The sequence below is a fragment of the Boleophthalmus pectinirostris genome, unplaced genomic scaffold, assembly GCF_026225935.1.
Source record: "Boleophthalmus pectinirostris isolate CB_2022bp ecotype Guang Dong unplaced genomic scaffold, ASM2622593v1 HiC_scaffold_6, whole genome shotgun sequence".
NCBI lineage: Eukaryota > Metazoa > Chordata > Actinopteri > Gobiiformes > Gobiidae > Boleophthalmus > Boleophthalmus pectinirostris.
The window spans coordinates 9,339,402-9,358,567 of NW_026571447.1; the positions used below are offsets into that span (position 1 = coordinate 9,339,402).

At 39.8% G+C, this 19,166-nt stretch overlaps 1 protein-coding gene across 2 annotated transcripts in view; it reads left to right on the forward strand.

The window, feature by feature from the left end:
- The first annotated feature begins 5,050 nt into the window (after positions 1 to 5,050).
- Positions 5,051 to 19,166, forward strand: part of mef2d (myocyte enhancer factor 2d) — a 270,090-nt gene continuing 255,974 nt past the window's right edge. For both annotated transcript variants that reach the window (XM_055163740.1, XM_055163741.1), the window contains exon 1: positions 5,051 to 5,098. The gene's annotated coding sequence lies outside the window, so the exon portion shown is untranslated. The remainder of the gene's footprint in view (positions 5,099 to 19,166) is intronic.

A 19,166-nucleotide genomic window follows, 5' to 3' on the forward strand; every position in this document is an offset into this window, starting at 1 on the left:
AAAAAAATGCAACAGGCGTAAAAAGACATTTACTTTAAATAATGTTACTACCTTTTCAAAAACATATCTGCTGTTGTGTTTTGTTTCATTCTCATATGTTTTAGTAGTCCTTAATTACATTTCCAAAGCTCAAAATGCTCTGTTCCACCTTGTGATGTCATGAAGCTGTAGTCTTCAAGTGAACAGCTGCATTTTACCTTTGCTTCAGTACAGACTGATAATTCCAGGGCTGAAAAGATCCAAATGATTGTATGGAGTTTAAAACACAGTGGAGCACTTCCTGTATTACCTCATGACATCACAAGGTGTTTGAAAAAAGAACTCAGCCTAAATCTGCAAACACAACTCCAGGGAGTGTTAGTGATGAAGAAACAGGTTTAAGTCAGGTTAGTCTCAGAGTGGTAGTTGTTGTAGTAGGATTATGTATTAACGCAGTATTTATACTTCAATGCATATACTTGCTTGAGAACAGTACATTGCTTCGTCGTATGTTTCCTAGAAAACTTATGTAATTCTGCTTTTTGGATTGGAGTCTTAATGCAAGGTAACACAAGACACAAGGTTTTTCCATTGTAGAAGGAGCTGAGTCTGAAGGTTAATACTGCTGTGTACATGTTTTTGTTATTTAAGAAATGTATTACACACAAAATGACAGAAAATTATATCATGTTGAAAAGCTATTGACGTTATTAATCACACTGGGGTGCTCTGCATGGATGTCGAATATTTAGGAGTTACTATGGTGACACAATGCATATATTAAGAGGTTGAATTTATCAAAAAGGCTAAGGGAAAAATGAATTGAAAATGTACTTCCAGAACCAGAGCAGACTTCAAAGTGGGCGGGACTGTTGAGTTCCATATGGCAGGTCTGTGGAGCCAACCCCTATAGATGTGCTCCAACACAAAATGCCCCTGTCCTCCATCTGAAATGATCTGAAAACATGGATGCAACCGAGCATTAAAGAGCCCATATTACACCATTTTCTGATCTAATTCATATTTAGACTGAGTTCTTTCAACAGAAAACACCCCCCCTTGTGATGTGTGATGTCATAAACTTCACTAGAATCATATGGATGATTTCTAGCCTGATTCATTAGTTGGTTTCACTTCTTGGAAACTGTCTGACCTCACAGCATTACTCGACGGTAGGTGGGTACTTTTTTTAATTTAACTAATGGCTGTTATTTGGTCGTGACGTATGTAATGCACTAAATCCCATAGGAAGAAGGGCAATAACGTCTTTCCCCTTGATAAAATTCACCAAACATTCTCTTTGTTCTGGCTAAATCCTCGATCTCGGGAATCGTTGCCAACACAGAATGTCTGTCTTCGTCTACATCCTTCTGGGCCACTTTGTTTACTGTTGTGCTGTACCACAAAAGGGACCCAGACAGACGCTTCCCAGCTCTTCGCTGATTGGTTGGTGTGCAGTCTACAACTTCCGGGATTCTTACAAACTGTCTAGTGCACATGTGTCAAACATAAGGCCCGGGGGCCGGATCCGGCCCTCCGAGAACTTTAATCTGGCCCTCGGCTGATTTTCAACTAAAATATTTTAATGATATTTTCTATTAAAATTTTGGTAATTTTCTGCGGTGTTTATCACAGCAGCGTCTCCAGCGTCTCTGTGCGTGGCCCCTCCCACCAGAGCAGCACAAATGAAGACTTGTCTCTTTCCAAACGCTCTTAAAGGACGATCGTTTTGACTGTTGACCGTGACACCCTCATCAGCAAAATGTCAAAAATGAGAAAAGTTCACACCGAGTGCAGGATTTTCCAAGAAAAATTGACTTATTCCTATTTGCATACAAGTTAATGTTAAAACATTGTGTTGAAATTGCATTTTTCTTAAAGTTTCAGGTTGTTCATGATATTATATTTTGTAAAAGAAAGAGTTCATCAATTAAAAAATATTTCTGTAATAGATTTGTGTTTCTCTGCACAAATAATTGAAATTATTGTTATTTTTGGGGTTTATATGCCATGAGTTTTCTGGTCCAGCCCCTTTGGGATCAAAGTAGGTTGGATACGGCCCCCGGACCAAAATGAGTTGGACACCCCTGGTCTAGTGTATTCTGATTCCTGACCTAGTCGCTGGAGAGAAATGAAATTGAGTGAAGGCACTAGATGGTGCCAGCCTGGCTAGATGATTTCAGCCCTGGAATGCCAGTCTCTACTGAGCGAAAGGTGGCTGATAACATGGAAACTACCACAACATGACATCACAAGATGGAACAGAGCATTTTGAGCGTTGGAGATGTAGACAGACTAATGATAGGGTTAGGATTACTCAGATGTGTGTGAATGAAGAACTCCAGGTATGTTTTTGATGAGGTAACAACAGTGTAACATGGTTTAAAGCATAATATATAATATAATGTAATATGTAAATTACAAAACCAGTATCTGTGTTACATTTCATAAGTCCAAAGTACTGACATGTAATAACAAAGTAATTGACCCAGTTTATCTACTTACTCCTCCAAACATCTAATTATAGCCTATTTGGTTTAATTGAAGTCACTGTGTTGACTGTCTGTCAGTGAAACGCCACTCACACAATACAACCTCTGTGTTCTTCTGGCACTGCTGCATAAAGTAGACCAACATTCTCAGCTCACAAATGCCATGGAGTTTAGAAAAGCAATAAGATAAATAAAATAAATCTGTATTCAAAGAGACATGTATTATCAAGGCAAAAGTAATAACAACTTAAAAGTCCTATATTACGTAAAATTGACTCTTGTGAGTTTTAATCCTTGTTAGAATGTTAGATTATCTCATCAGAAATGGAGTTGCGTTGTGTTTTGTTTCATTCACACATGTTTGAGTAACCTTTTATTTTAGTCTGTTTACATCATCAAAGCTCAAAATGTTCTGTTCCACCTTGAGGTGTCATGAAGCGGTGCTTTAAAAGTTAACAGCTACCTTTTGTTCAGTGGAGTTTGCCAATTCTAGGGCTGAAATGATCCAAATGATTCTAGTGAAGGTGTATGCAGTTTAAAAACACAGTGGATCACTTCCTGAATAACCACATGACGTCACCACAGTGAAGAGGAGCAGAGGTGGAGTCCCTCAGCCTGACACAGAAGGAATGCCCAGACAGGTCGGATCTGAACCAGTCTGGGGCAGTTCCCCTGACACCCACACAGTTTTCCACCAATTTAAGAGTTGTGTGGTGAGCTGTGTGAAAAGCAGCAGTCAGGTCTCAAAGCACTAAAATGGCACAATCACCAGAATCTCTAATAACAGCTAATTGAATAATAGGTAATTAAAAACTTTTAAAAGTGCAGACTCAGTGCTGCGAAAGGACTTATAACCTGACTGGAGATTCTCTTAAAAATGTTATGGTGGGGAGGCTCACAATTAGGGATGTAACAATATCCAAATCTGTCGGTACGATATTTTCACGATATACATCTCACGGTACGATATTTATTGTGATATTTTGTGGAGCTGAACAAAACTGTGAATATGCTACTTTTTCCTCTTAAAATGCCTTGACAAGACTTAATCCAAAGAACTAAGACTTAAAAGTGCTTAGAACTGTTATTTCTTCTTGTAGTCTGCACTGAATGGAGCAAAGGATCATGGTCTGTGTAGTTCCCTCTGTGTTTTTTTCTTAGCTTCATTTAAGCATAATTAACTTCATAATAACCTCAAATGGTCTGGGAGATTGACAAAAAGTACTTCAAGTTTCTTAAAGGTGCATTGTGTAAATTTTCTGGTAAATGTTCTGCCAAATACTTTTCTCCATGGAGATGTTATTGCTTTGTCTGGGATGTTTCACAGTGTGGAATTAAACCTAAATCTTCATGGACACTAAATCAGATCAAGCTACTGATCAGATCTGTGGAGAAGCGACCACTCTTACAGCTGGAATGCCTGTTTTTCTAGATATTTTTGAGCAGTAAAACCACCGGTAATTGAATAAATGTAAGGTAGAACTGTATAATGTCATACTGTGGAACATTCTAGGCAAAGGAATGTGTGAACATACTGATAAAAACAAGCAGGTGATGGTAGCCTGATTCATGGAGACCGTCTGACCGTCTGATATGTTCGCTTGACGGTAGACGGGTACATTTTTATTTAACCAGTCGCTGCTATTTGGTCGTGACGTATGTAATGCGCCACTAACAGGGCCAACTGGTATATTAAGCTTTTCCCAAATCCTGTAGGAAGAAGGGCGATAACGTCTTTCCCCTTGATAAAATTCACCAGACATTCTCTTTATTCCCGGCTTTAAATCCTCGATCTCAGGAATCGCTGCCAACACAGAATGTCTGGCTCATCGCTGATTGGCTGGTGCCTGGACTTGCACTTCCAGAGTTCTTGCAAACCGTCCTCAACCAAAAAGTTTAAAGCACCTTTAATATAGAGTGTTTAGATTTCAAAATATAATAATATAATCAGCCATGTTCATCTAGGAGTAAAATATGCTCAAAGTTTAACGACCAATGTGATTAGAAAGCGGAAAGTGTAAGGCTACAGTTACAACTTTTTTCTAAGATAGGCTATAAAATGTTGTAGTATAGCTTACCTACATGATAAATATGTTTTGTCATTATGTGTGCAAAATTGCATTGTCTAATTAACTATTTCCAAAAGCAATAATGGTGTGCGTAAAATGTAGTAAAAAATGTAAATAATCCTTTTCATTTTTGCTTTTACAACATTTACTTTGAAAACTTGAACACTTACTTGAAAACTGAGAACATAACCAAACAAAAATATACAATCCAAACACACGAGGGCGCCGTTAGCCCTTCCTTCTCCACCGCGCACCTTCCGCCTGCTCCGCTCCGACGCCGTGATTGGTGGAAAAAACGAAGGCGTCACGCTGATTGGTCGAGTGCCTGTCAGTCTCAAAGCAGTGCCACTCATGCTCAGGATAGATTAGGCACCATTTGCCACAACTAAATAGTTACCCTTGTACGTGAAGTGAGGAGATTTTTTTTTCCTAATTGGTTCCCCACCGCTTTCGGCTTACACATCTCTTTACGTTACGCGCTCGTTTTCTACCCCGACGCGCACTCCGAATGCTTTCCAAGTGGTGTTCCCAAACAGATGCGGATCTACAGCGGCTCGGGTAAGTCACTATTTGGAAGCTTGTGTCATATTTACCACCTTTTTTACGTTCGCTTGCCCCCCTCCTGGTTGTTGGTGAGCCCTGACTGCTGCGTCCTGGCGCCGTGCAGAGAGGGGTATCGTATGACTGCGCGTTAAATCCTGACAACTCCGAGTCAGGAAGGATGTGATCGCTGTAAATAAACCGTGCACTCCCGTGTTTTTGTATCGCTGCTGCTGTTTCTTGTAGTTTGGCCAAGTTGCACCGCCGCTCGCTCGAAGTAAATAATAATAACATCGCGGCCAGTTGTTCGTAAAAGGGAATAACACGCCATTAGGAACTGTCAGGGACGATTTACGGCGTGTGTCACCCGGCTTTTCACGCGTTTTCTCTTCATTTTGCCTAATGGATTGCGCGGGAGAGAAAGGCACGTTTGGGTTATTGGCAACTTTTATCGCGCTATCAATTCTATTTGGAGTGACAGTTTTACATTGCGGCCAACAGCAGGGCAGCAGTGTTTGACTAAAGAAATGAGACTTGTCAGCTGATGTCTCTTTTTTTTTAGTGAGAACAGAGCCTTGGAGTTTGGATTTCTTTTGATAGAAGCGTAATTGGTTTTGGTTAGTTTTTTTTTTTTTGGAAACTAAAAAAACAAAGCACGCCACATAACTCAGATTTAGGCTACACGATTTAAGTGTCTTGTCCAAAGACACAATAACAACTTGAGTGTTCTATACAAACAAAATGCCAATGTATTAATGTCTCTGGTCTGATTTATTGCTTTTAGTATTCAAAAACACAATGTACGGCAATTATTTTGGATGTAGGCCTACGATTCATTTCCTAACAAAACTGCGCTCTGAATACTCTTGTAGTTGTTAAAGTTGCGTTAAGATGTCATTGCTTTGCCTATAGTGTTCCAAAGTATGGCATTAAACTTATCAATGTCCATAGAGACAAGCACAAGACACCACCAGGTCAGTTTACAGGTGAGATCTGTGAAGCGGTGACCCCAAAACTGTAAGAATTGAAATTTTGAAAGGCATTTTTGGAGCAATAAAAACACAGATAATGGAATGAATGCATCTTATATAAGTTTAATATCATACTGTGGAGGGCTTGTCAGATGAGAGCCTGGAATTTTTGCCGGGAAAATGTGGTAAAAAATGGCTCTTCTATGCTCCATGGAGATTTTAGATGTTGGAACTACAGTGTGTTAACTAAAGATTAAGCACTTGTAAAATAAACCAGGATAAAGCCAGGACTAAACCAAGTTTTCACTTTCGGAATAAAACTGGACTACGTGACAGTCAGAACCAAAACAAATCAGGTTACCAAGGAAACCAGATCTTAATCAGGACTACGCCAGGTCTAAAAGAAGTCCTAAAGCGGGTCTATAAACTAGTACAGGACCAAGTCAGGGTCTGACCCAACAAGAATCTGACTGTTCACTTGTATGAAAAAGGACAAGTCTAATCTAGATATATAGGCCTGAACCAGGACTAAACTAGGTCTAAACCAGGTCAGAACTATGCCAAGGTCAAAGGTCAAGGTCAAGTTTATTTTCTGGCATTTGTACAACAATCAGTATTGTCCTCTAAACCAAAATTGCTGTCATTGCTTTGCCTACAATGTTCCAAAGTATGGCATTAAACTTATCAATCCCCATAGAGACAAGCAAAAGACGCCACTAGGCCAAGTTACAGGTGAGATCTGTGAAGCGGTGACCCCAAAACTGTAAGAATTGAACTTTTGAAAGGCATTTTTGGAGCCATAAAAACACTAATAACTGAATAAATGCATCTTATATAAGTTTAAAACCAAACTGTGGAGCATCGAATTTTTGTCTCTTGTATGATCTAAGACTTATTTAAATGCATCTATCTGAATAATCTGCTGTATTGATTGTCTGTGGTCCTCTGATTCAAATTTCAATACGTGGCCCAAGGTGAAAAAAGTTTTGTTCTCTATGCAACATCATATTTTGCTCAAGAAAAGTTCTGCTTGATGTACTTTGCTTGGTGAAGTATATCTTGTATGGTAGTTAATATTAAGCCTATTTATGAGTTATTTATTAGTTCAGTAGGCTGTTTATTATTATTATTACCATCATGGAAGTTGTTAATGTTCCTGTTTTTATTGTAACATGGAAACGTCTCTCTCTGATCTGAATGGTCACTGCTTAAACTCCAAACCTGCAGCGAGTCGTGAGTCAGTGCTAGTGCAGCCTTTGCAGCTCAGGGAGGGAATTCTGGAGGTTCTGAGCTTTCACGTGAGGCCTCGTCGAGAATGAGATAAAAGTGTATGTGCTTTATATGCAGGTTAATGTACAACGCAGGCTCTGTTGTGATTGTAATACCCTTTTTAAATCTGTAAAACTCAGATTACATCAGGTTCATTTAAGGAGAAGCAATGACCAATGTTTGAACAGTAACTTGAACTATGCATGCAGGTAATATCCGTAAAAGGGCCATATTTTCTGATCTATTTTATGTTTCGTCATCAAAAACAGACCTGGAGTTGTTTTGTTTCATTCACACACGTTTAACGCACAAATCCTGCATATTTATCCCGAGTTTTTCTCTCTCTCAAACAGCCACGTTGTGATGTCATTTGGTAACACAAGAAGTCCTCCACTATGTTTTCAAACCCCATACCCTTTCAGTTTTTGTTTTTTATGAGCTTAACGTCTCTGTCCCTTCAAATAAACTAAGATGATTCTGCGCCACATTATAGCTAAATTACTAGTTTCCATCTGCAGTCTCTGATTTACAGGAATAAATTATACAATGCAGTACAATATATACAATTATACAATCTACTAGAATCATTTGGATAATTTCAGTCCTAGAATTGCCAGTGTCTGCTAAACAAAAGGTGAAGGGTAGCTGTTAACGTGAAACTAACCCTTCATGATATCAAGAAGAAGAGCATTTTGAGCTTTGTGGAGATTTTCAGCATGATAATAATTTCTCTTATGGGTCAATGAAGTTTGTCTAAGTACGGAAATATGTAATGAATGAATGAAACAAAACACAAGTCCAGGTATGTTTTTGAGGAGGTAATCGTATTCTAACATGGCTTAAAGGTCACGAAAGTCCAATCTCTGAAATATAGAACCATTAAAGAAGAAACCTACTTATTGTCCAAAGAGTATCAGCCCCTCTTCTTCATATTTCTCGTGTCTTTGGATTATTCTACGTCTTTTTCTCAAGCCCATTGTGCCCTCATTGCAGTGTGTAATTGCTTTTCTCCTGGGAGGCTGTGCCATCAAACTTCTAATTTCCTCCTCCAACCCGGAAACCATTTTGCGCGTTGTGGATGCAAGCCTCTAATGATGGCATCAATAAAGCAGAATCAAGCTCCCCACTTGTCAGATGAGAGCCTGGAATTTGTGCCGGGAAAATGTGGTAAAAAATGGCTCTTCTACGCTCCATGGAGATTTTAGATGTTGGGACTACAGTGTGTTAACTAAAGATTAAGCAGTTGTAAAATAAACCAGGATTAAGCCAGGACTAAACCAAGTCTTCGCTTTCAGAGTAAAACTGGACTAAAGCAAAATTAGGTTACCAAGGAAACCAGATCTTAACCAGGACTATGCCAGGTCTAAAGAAGTCCTAAAGCACGTCTACAAACTAGTACAGGACCAAGTCAGGGTCTGACCCAACAAGAATCCTACTCTTCACTTGTATGAAAAAGGACTTAGTCAAGTCTAATCTAGATATCTAGGTCTGAACCAGAACTAAACTAGGTCATAACAAGGTCAAGGTCAAGTATATTTTCTGGCATATACTGAACAATCAACATTGCCTTCTAAACCAGGACTAAACCAAGACTAAACCAGGACTTAAACAACAAGAATCCTATTGTTACTTGAAAAACTAAACTAATCAGGAAAAGCCCTAAACCAGGACCAAACCAGGACCAAACCAGGACCAAACCAGGACCAAACCAGGTTATACCATGGTCTAAATCAAAGGTCAAGGTAAAGTTTATTTGTAGCACATAAACAACACCCAATGTTGCCCTCTAGACCAGGTCTAAACCAGGTCTAAACCAGGACTAAACCAGAACAAAACCCAAACTAAATCAGGACTAAACCAGGTCATATCATGGTCAAGGTCAAAGGTCAAGGTGAAGTTTATTTGTAGCACATATACAACAATAAATTTTGGCCTCTAAACCAGGACTAAACCAGAACTAAACCCAAACTAAACCAAGGCTAAATCAGGTCATATCCTGGTCAAGGTCAAAGGTCAAGGTAAAGATTATTTGTATCACATATACAGCGCCCAATGTTGCCCTCTAAACCAGGACTAAACCAGGACTAAACCAGGACTAAACCAGGACTAAACCAGGACTAAACCAGGACTAAACCAGGACATATCATGGTCAAAATCAAAGGTCAAGGTGAAGTTTATTTGTAGCACATATACAAGACCCAATGTTGCCCTCTAAACCTGTACTAAACCAGGTCTAAACCATGATTGTGGAAAGAAATAGCAAAAGAGGTAGTTCTGTGTTGTGATAAAATTTGCAATACACTGTTTAAACATGTTGAAATAGTTGGATTCCTTTGATCCAGAGCAGAGCTGCACTGATCCAGATTCATTTCCGATACTCTTATCAATACTTCGACTTTAAGTATTTGCTGATACTCAATATTCACGGACAACGGCGTAGTGATGGAAAATGGCATTTATTTTCTTAAAACGCAGTTACCTTATTACACAAGAGATCCAATTGTGTTATGTAACTGTCATTTATCCTTCACATCACCACTGAACAGCTTCAAAAGTTCAATCATTATGAGACATTCTAGGCCAAATCAGCGTCTAAATAGTCTGATTATTACATCCAATGAAAGGCCCGGCCAGGATATCGGCTTAATCATGTAACAGACACCCCATCCAGCTATAATGATGGTATTGGTATCAGTGTATTTCTAATCCAGAGTGCACATTGTAAATAACTCTCAGAGCATTCACATCGGAGAGAAGATCAAAATGTAATCAGTTTTTTGGAGGACATTTTACTATCTAAACTCAGTCTTACAGCCATTCGATAACTGCTTCAACTCAAATTTCGATTCGATTGCAGTTAAGATTCCAGTGGTGGAACATAACAAAGTAAAAGTAGTAAAGTAATGTACTGAAGCATGAATTTTAGGTATCTGCACTTTTCCTTGAATAGATTTTACTTTTTACCTGCACTCCCTACTTTTGAGAGATGGTATTTGTACTTTCTACTCCACTACATTTTTGAACAGAACTGAAAAGTAAAAGTTTTTATTTTTACTGAGACTTGCTGAAAATTTGTTAAGATACTCATAGTTTGAGCAAACATAAAAACACAAATAAAACAACTAAAAAAAATAAAAAACTCTCCTATTCTAACTCTAAAATTCAGCACATATATTTATCAAAATCTCTACATTTGAAGCTTTATTAGATCTCAAAATATGCATGAAATACTTTTACTTTTTACTAGGGATGTAACAATAGCTGAAATATCGTGATAGCGTATCGTTAGAAGTCTCACAATAATATCGTGAGATGTCACAACATATCGAATCACAAGTTCTTCTGCCTAAATGTTTTGTTTTATAGTAGCAACAGCTTATAAACATAGCGAACTACATATCCCATGATTCATTTCAGTTAAGAAATATGTGTTTTACTTGAATTATGACAGTGAGATTTCACAACAAAATCTTTTCAAGGTATTTTCTATCAGCCTCTCCAAAATATTGCAATAAATATCGTACCGTGAGATGAATATCGTGATAATATCGTACTGAGAGATTTGGATATCGTTGCGTCACTACTTTTTACCATTTCAGTACATTTTTAAATACTTTTACTTAAGTAGATTTTTCACATGATACTTTTACTTGACTTTTTTTTTTCTTCTCCAGTATCTGCACTTTTATTTAAATAACAAAAAGTAATATAAAACAGGTCTGAACAAGGACTACACCATTAAAACAAAAGCGATCCACGTCTGGACTAGAACTAAACTGACGCCAGCCTCACCAGGACTAAACACCAGACCTGGGGGGACAGGATCTTCTCCGCCGCTGCCCCCACCCTCGGAAACTCCCTGTCCAAACACATCAGAGACTCATCTACACTCACTATCTTCAAAAAACTCACCTGTTCAAAACTGCATCTCCGGTTTATTTGTTTCTTTCATTTGTGTTTGCGTCTGTCTTGATCTACATGAAGCATCTTTGAGTATCATGAAAAGCGCTGTGCAGGTGTTTGTATGTATTATTACTATTATTATATTAAACCAGATCTGCAGGTAGCATGAATCTTATCATTATAATTATAACAAAAAGTCCCATCTTGCTTTCTGACAGTTCCGTCTTCAGCTCACTGTAGATACCGGAGTACTGATGGACATTCACATAGACACGAGACAATGCGCTAAGTGTCATCTGTCAGGCCCAAGGAAGTCTATCCATTACATCATTATACGGAGCAGCGCGCACATTAAGTCTTCCGGAGAAAGGAGGGGAGCTGAGGAGAACTTTAATGTAGTTTAAGCAAAGCCCGGACGGTAGGGTTTTAAAGGTGCATTGTGTATTTTTTCTGGTGGAGGGTCCGTCAAAAGGTTTCGCCATGGAGATGATAGTGCTTTCTCTGGAATGTTTAACAATATTGTATTAAATGTTTCTATCTTTTTGGATTTCAAACCAGGCCAAGTTACAGGTCAGATCTGTGGAGAGGCGACCCCGCTCACAGTCAGAATGCCTGTTATACTGTGTAGGGCTGAACGATCATCTATCGTTTTGGACCGAAAATCGCAATGTCAGACAACACGATTTTGGAAGCGTCAGTGCCGAGTTTTTTTTGTTTTTTTGTAGTGCTCCTAAAGCCCAATTTAAGAGCAAAGTTTAGTTCTATGTCGACTCGACACACACTGCCGCCATCGCCTTGTTGCCGTCGTTTTTTATAGATCTACGTCGAGGTCTATGCACTGCAAAGTAATTCACAGCCACAATGCGAGGAGGCTAGAATTTAAACCTGGCGTTCGTGTAAAGTTCGTGTAAAGTGTTTGTGTTCGTGTAACGTGCACTAACCAACCATGAGCCAATCTCCAACGCGACAGAAGCACAGAACAGACTCACCATCATCAGCACATCCTCTGTCACAGAAAGAACACTCATATTCCACTGAGTTGTGTCCTTTAGTCCGACAGAAGCTGATCCGCATCAGGGCACAAGGAGCGAGCGTTTTTTTTTTTTTCAGCTCTTATAGTTTATGCAAATTAGCTACTCTGTTTTAAGTTTCGTTTCGGTAAAATGTAAACAAATGTGCGCAAAGCTGCATCAAACACATTATTACTCAGTGTGTATTGAAAGAAAGGAAAGCGGAGTAAAGGAAATATATGTGGAGGACCAATCACAGCCGTTATTGTCTGCTTAAATTGGACTTTACGATCCAGCATCAAATCGTCAGTGCAGGACCCTGGTGTGACGCAAGTTCAGGTGATGTTTACAAATGCTCATGTGCTCTGAAACTTGATTTGAAAAAAATTGTGGATGGAATTGAAATCGCAATATCTGCCAGAAAAATGCCTGTTTGTCTAGGTATTGTTGAGCTATAAAAACACGTGTAATTGAATAAATGTAAGGTAGAGCTGTTTAATGTCATACTGTGGAACATTCCAGGCAGAGCGGCGACATATCCATAGAACCAAGAAAGTGATGGACCCCAACAAACAAGTTACACAGTGCAGCTTTTGAGTAAAACTGTACACAGGTGTATGTTTCGGACCCCATGTTACAGGACAGATTAAATCAAAATGAGATTTCTAATTAATTTGAGTTTTTAGGGGTGGACCAGTTGGCCTAGTTTGGAACACGCCAGTAGACATGCACATGGTAACTCTAATTAGCCATGTTCAAAACACAACTCACAAATCTTTATTAATTACGGCTCAAGAGTGTTTTCAACGCGATATGAAGTGTTCGAAGCATCAACATTTACATATACAGAAACCTCCAGAAAGTCAAATTTTCTGGCTCAAAATCAATTCACGAGCACTTCAGATCTACTTGTTTTCCCGTCAAACTGTTAATTACCTCCTCCTCCGTGCAGTTTCCCTCTTCAAACTCGCCGTCTTCATGCGACCTGCCATTAAACTTTTCAACACATGTCTAACGAGAGATTTGTTACGAGGCGTTGCCATGGAGACCGCACGCTCGTGTCAGAAATCCATCTTCTAACTTGTTGGTAGGAAACCTGGCTGACAAACACAAATAAATGCCATATTATCACACTAGTTTCAGCTCTGCATGTACTGTACAACACATCTTCATTTCTCCCCGTGTGTCAGAGATGCACCGATACCGATACTGGTATTGAATATCAGCAGCAATACTGAAAAATTACTGGATCGGTATAATTTCCATGATACTGGTTATGCTGATATCCTGGTTGGGGCTTTATTTGGATGTAACAAGAATATTTACAGGCTGATTTTGGCCTAGAACGTCACGCACAAAGCTGTTCTGTATTTATTTAAAGGATAAATAACAGTTACATAACACAATTGGATCTCTTGGGTAAGGAAATAAGTGCCATTTTCAATCCCTACACTTAGATCGGTTAATACTGGGTATCGGCAAATACTTAAAGTCAAAATATCGAAACTGAAAAAGCACAATATGCTGCAATCGAATCGAAAGTGCAGTTTAGGTTGGCACATTTATCAGATCACAAAGGCTGCAGTTTCAGATAAGCCTTAAGTCTTTTCTCAAATGTTGATACTCCAATTTGCTCAAAAAATGATGTCAGGAAGCGGTAGTTTTCAAGTTAACAGCTCCGTTTACCTTTTCGTTTCGTTCGTGGAAACTGTATTCCACAGTTGAAATCATCCAAATTATTCCAGTAAAAGTGTATGGAGTTTAATATTGTAGTGAAACTTTTTATTTAGCGTCTGCATCATTTCAAAGGGCAAACACACTCCCACTCTCAGTCTGAACCATTTTAAACGAAACAATATATTGCAATCGAATCAAAATTGCAATTTAGGCAGGAACCATTATCAAATCACAAAGGCTACAGTTTTGGATAAATCTTATGTCTTCCCTAAAATGTTAATGCTCCAATTTGCACTCTAGGATCTTTTAAGAATCTTTTTAAACAAATCTGAATAATAATAATTGTGGAAAACTGTTGAAGTTGTGATTAAATTTGCAGTTTATGTTTTTATTGTAGAATTCTGTTGTAGAAGTCTAAACTCCAGGGTTGGTAGGCTTTAAACATGCTTACAAAATGTTGTTTGCAGAGGAAATTATGTTACTTAAACAATTGCAGTCATTGTGATTTGAATTTTGAACGTTGAACTTGATTTGAGTGGCATATATCTTGCAGGATCAGTCACAATCGAATCAAAATTCCAATTTGAATGGACTAAAAGTTGTGGTACCTTAATTTCTTTCACAAACAACAAAATATCCTGTTTTTTTCTGCATAAAAATTCTTAACCCTGTCATTTAGATCCATACAAATATGTTCTGGAATTATTTTTAAAGTTAGTTTGTCTGTTCAGAAACTTTTAGTCAATTCTTCTGTACAAGTTGTAGTAGTACACACACACAATAACAGTAAATTTCAGAATCCTATTATTAAAACATAAATTAAAACTCGACTCACAATGCTCGTCAGAAAAATTAAGGATTTACCGATACTGGCATCAAATATCGGTGCCAGTACTGAACATTTTGGCCCAGAACTCATTATGTTTAAAACTTTATTCATACAAAATGGTTCAGAAGTTATTTGAAGGATACATGACATTAACAAAACATGATTGGATCTTGTGTTTTAAGGAAATAAGCACCATTTTCCATCCGTACGCTGGTATCGGGTAATATCTTAAAGTCAATAAAGTATCGATATTGGTGCAGCCCTAAGAAAAAAAATGCGATTCGATATTTTCCACACACCGTTCAGCCGTAATTGGAATGCATCTTGTCATACTTGTCCAGAAAAATCTCTATTCTCTTCCAAAACTATGTAACCTACTATGTGTCAAAAGTCCTCCCTCTTTCTACTGTATCCTCTTGGACAGAATCAACTTTCTTGCTCATAATCTCTAAATAGCTCTCACTTTCACTTTCCTCCTCGGTTTAAATCTCCGGGAGCTCGCAGTGACACCTAATCCCTAAATTGGACAAATAAATGTGACTGGACTTGTTCAGTGAAAGAGCTAAAGCTTCAGATAACGCACGGGCTCAGCTACAGTAATGGGCTTTTGTGTGCCTGAGAAGCATGACTGAGGGCTGTATGCTCACCCACTTAGCGCCAGGACACCACACACCGTCTGCTCCCGTAGAAAGCCGCGCTGCTCTTGATTTAAACGTCCTATATTACACAAAACCCTTGACTCTTCACTAATTTTGTCCCAAACTGACAATTTAAAGGATGCAGATTACGCTGTTTTCTGGTCTCTTATAATGTTGTTTCCTCATTAAAAACAGAGCGGGAGTTGAGTTTTGTTTCATCAACACACAAATCTTGCATACAGGAAGTGCTCCACTGTGTTTTTAAACAGCATACACCTTCAGGTAAAAAGAGCTGTTCACTTGAAAACTATGTCTTCATCTCATCACAAAGTAAATCAGAGCATTTTCAGCTTTGGAGATGTCCAATCCAATCCACTTTATTTCTATAGCACATTTCACAAACAAAGAGTTCCCAAAGTGCTGCACAAATAAATAATAAAAATGATAATAACAACAATAATAAAAGGAATGAATAAAAGGAATAATAAAAGGCTGTTCGGGCATGGGGGGGCAGAGTGTTCCAGAGCTTAGGGCCAACCACAGAGAAGCTCCTGTCCCACCTGGTTTTAAGTCTCATCTTAGCTGGAGCTGGCCCTCGGACCTTAGATGTGTAAATTTGGATGAGGTTTGAGGCGTACTGTGTGGCCAGTCCATTCAAAGCTTTAAAAACAAACAATAAAATCTTAAAATCAATTCTAAAATGAACAGGAAGCCAGTGTAAGGATTGGGGTTATGTGCTCTCTTCTTTTAGTTTCAGTTAAAAGTCGCGCTACAGAATTTTGGACTAACTGTAGTCAGTAAAGTGAGTTTTGTGAGATGCCAGAATAAAAAAGTTTAAAAGATAAATATGGTTTGACTTTAGATGAAAGCTGCAAATGATAAAAACTTGATTTTAAAACACCATTGATCTGCTTGTCAAATTTAAAATCACTGTCTTAGGTGACGCCAAGGTTGGTGACTGTGGGGCGAACGTAATATTTGAGGTGTCCCACATCAGTGAGGGTACTGCCGGCCCCAACCAGTATCACCTCAGCCTTTGCTTCATTCAGATGTACGGTACTGTCCTGACTCTAAGCCGCTACTTTTTTCTCACACTTTAAACCCTGCGGCTTATACAACGATGCGGCTAATATATGGACGGATTCTTTGTTTGTCAGCACAGTGGATGCGCGCAGCCTGAGTGCAGAAAGTGCCACTGTCTGTGCAGTTAATGTGAAGCTGCAACGTTAACACTTTATCATCTTGTAATAAATGAACTTATGATGCTAAATGAACATTAGTCAGTGGTATGTGTTTTACCTGTGTGTGTAAATGACGAGAGAAATGTCTCAAACTTCAGTAGCCGGACATCCACTCAGACCTGATCGATACAACTAACCCCGCCCCCGGGATCTGCTGCAATCCTACAAAACACTGACATGATACCAGACAGGACAGCGACTCTTTCTGCAGGAGACATGACACCAGACAGGACAGTGGCTCTTTCTGCAGGAGACATGACACCAGACAGGACAGTGGCTCTTTCTGCAGGAGACATGACACCAGACAGGACAGCGGCTCTTTCTTCAGGAGACATGACACCAGACAGGACAGCGGCTCTTTCTGCAGGAGACATGACACCAGACAGGACAGCGGCTCTTTTTTCAGGAGACATGACACCAGACAGGACAGCGGCTCTTTCTTCAGGAGACATGACACCAGACAGGACTGCGGCTCTTTCTTCTTTCAGGAGACATGATATCAGACATGACAGCGGCTCTTTCTGCAGGAGACATGCGCAGTAGAGAGCAAAGTGACATAGTCTGATACTCCCTCTATAGATTTTACTGGCTCAGGTCTGCAGGGGGGGTGCAAGAGCGAGACAGACAGGTAACAGACAGGTGGAAGAGATGCTGCGCCGAAGAAGAACCTCGTTTGATTGCGTTTTGAACAGTTATTTTGCGCTTCATGCACACACCCTCCTCACGGAAAACACACAAAGAAACTCATATGATGCAGCTTTTAAGTTAACGGCGATTGATGTGGCTGTCGAAGAAGGAAACAGAGCTGCTGCACGTGAGCTCGGCATCAATGAGTCGATGAGACGTTGGCGACGGCAGCGTGACGAACTGACTCAATGCAGAAAGACGACAAAAGCTTTCAGAGGCGATAAAATAAAAGCAGACGGCCCGAACTTGAAAACGTTCTTGGAGACGTGGGCACCTGCAGCTTATAGACAAGTGTGGCCTATAGATGTACACTTTTTTTTTTCTTTTAATTTAGTTGGTTTATATTCAGGTTCAATAGTCCAGAAATTATAGTAGACTAATAAAGGATTACTCAAACATGTGTGAAGGAAACAAAGCACGACTCCAGCTATGGTTTTTCATGAGGTAGTAACATTTTAACACGGCTTAAAGCTCACAAGGGTCACTTTGCGTAATATAAGACCTTTTAAAAAGAGGAATAAAAGTGTGTGAAATGTTGTAGTAAACTGTAAACCATAAACCATTGGGCTGGGTCATTAAGGTCACACCCCTACAGATACTTTTGTCCAATAGTCACTTTTGTAGACATCTTTAAATTGTCTTGTTGTGTTTTTTTGTTGAGGCTCTATTCCAAAGTCGAAATCATACAAATGATTCCAGTTGAAGTGCATGAAGTTTAATATTGTCGTGCAACTTTTTATTTAGCGTCTGCATCATTTCAAAGGGCAAACACACTCCCACTCTCAGTTTGAACCATTTTAAACCAAACTTCGCCTTGGTAATTTCTCTCTGATTATTTTGTTGTTGTCACATCGGCTTCTGTCGTATAAATAAATGTAAAAAGAGCCAGTCTTCTGAACGGCTGTCTGAAAACGAATCGATCCAAAAGATTCGGATCCCAAAAAAGAGCCGAAAGTGCCATCGCTTTTCTCCACAGATGAGAAATCGTGATGGTGAAGACACTGCCACGCTCAGATTTGGTGTTGGGGATTGCCGTATGGTTGTCTTTGTTGTGAGGGGCGTGAAAGCTTCATCCCTCTCTCCTCTCCTCTCCAATCCTCCTCTCACCTGCCCATCACTCCTCTCCTCCTCTCTCCCCTCTCCTTTTTCCTCTCCTCTCCCTTCTCCTCCTGTGCCCTCCTCTCTCCTTCCCTCTTCTCTCCCTCTTCTCTTCAGCTTTCACTGGTCTCCTCATCTCTCCCCTCTCCTTTCTCCTCTGTTCTGCTCTCTCCTTACCTCTCCTCTCCCCTCCTCTCTCCTTCCCTCTCCTCTACCCTCCTCTCCTCTTTACGTCTCCTCCTCTCTCCCCTCTCCTTTCTTCTCTCCCTTCTCCTCCTCTGCCCTTTTCTCTCCTCTCCTCTCCTCTTCACCTCTCTCTAGTCTCCTCCTCTCTCCCCTCTCCTTTCTTCTTTCTCTCCTCTCTCTCCTTTCCACCCCTCTACTCTCCTCTACTCTCTTTTCTCCTCACCTCTCCTCTTTTCTCTTCTTTCCTCCTCCCTCCTCCCTCTTCTCCACCCCTCTCCTCTCCATCTGTGTCTAGTCTCCTCTCTCCTCTCCATCCCTCCCCTCTCGCCTCCCCCTCTCCTTTCTCCTCTCCTCTCCTCCCCCTCTCCTCTTTCCTCCTCTCCACCTTTCTCTAATCTCCTCCTCTCTCCCTTCTCCTCCTCTCCCTTCCTCTCCACTTTTCGCTAGTCTCCTTCTCTCTCCCCTCTCTTTTCTGCTCTCTTCTCCTTTCTCCTCTGCCCTTCTCTCTCCTTCCCTCCTCTCTCCTTTCCACCTCTCCTGCTACTTCCTTCCTCCTCTCTCTCTCTCCTCTCCACCC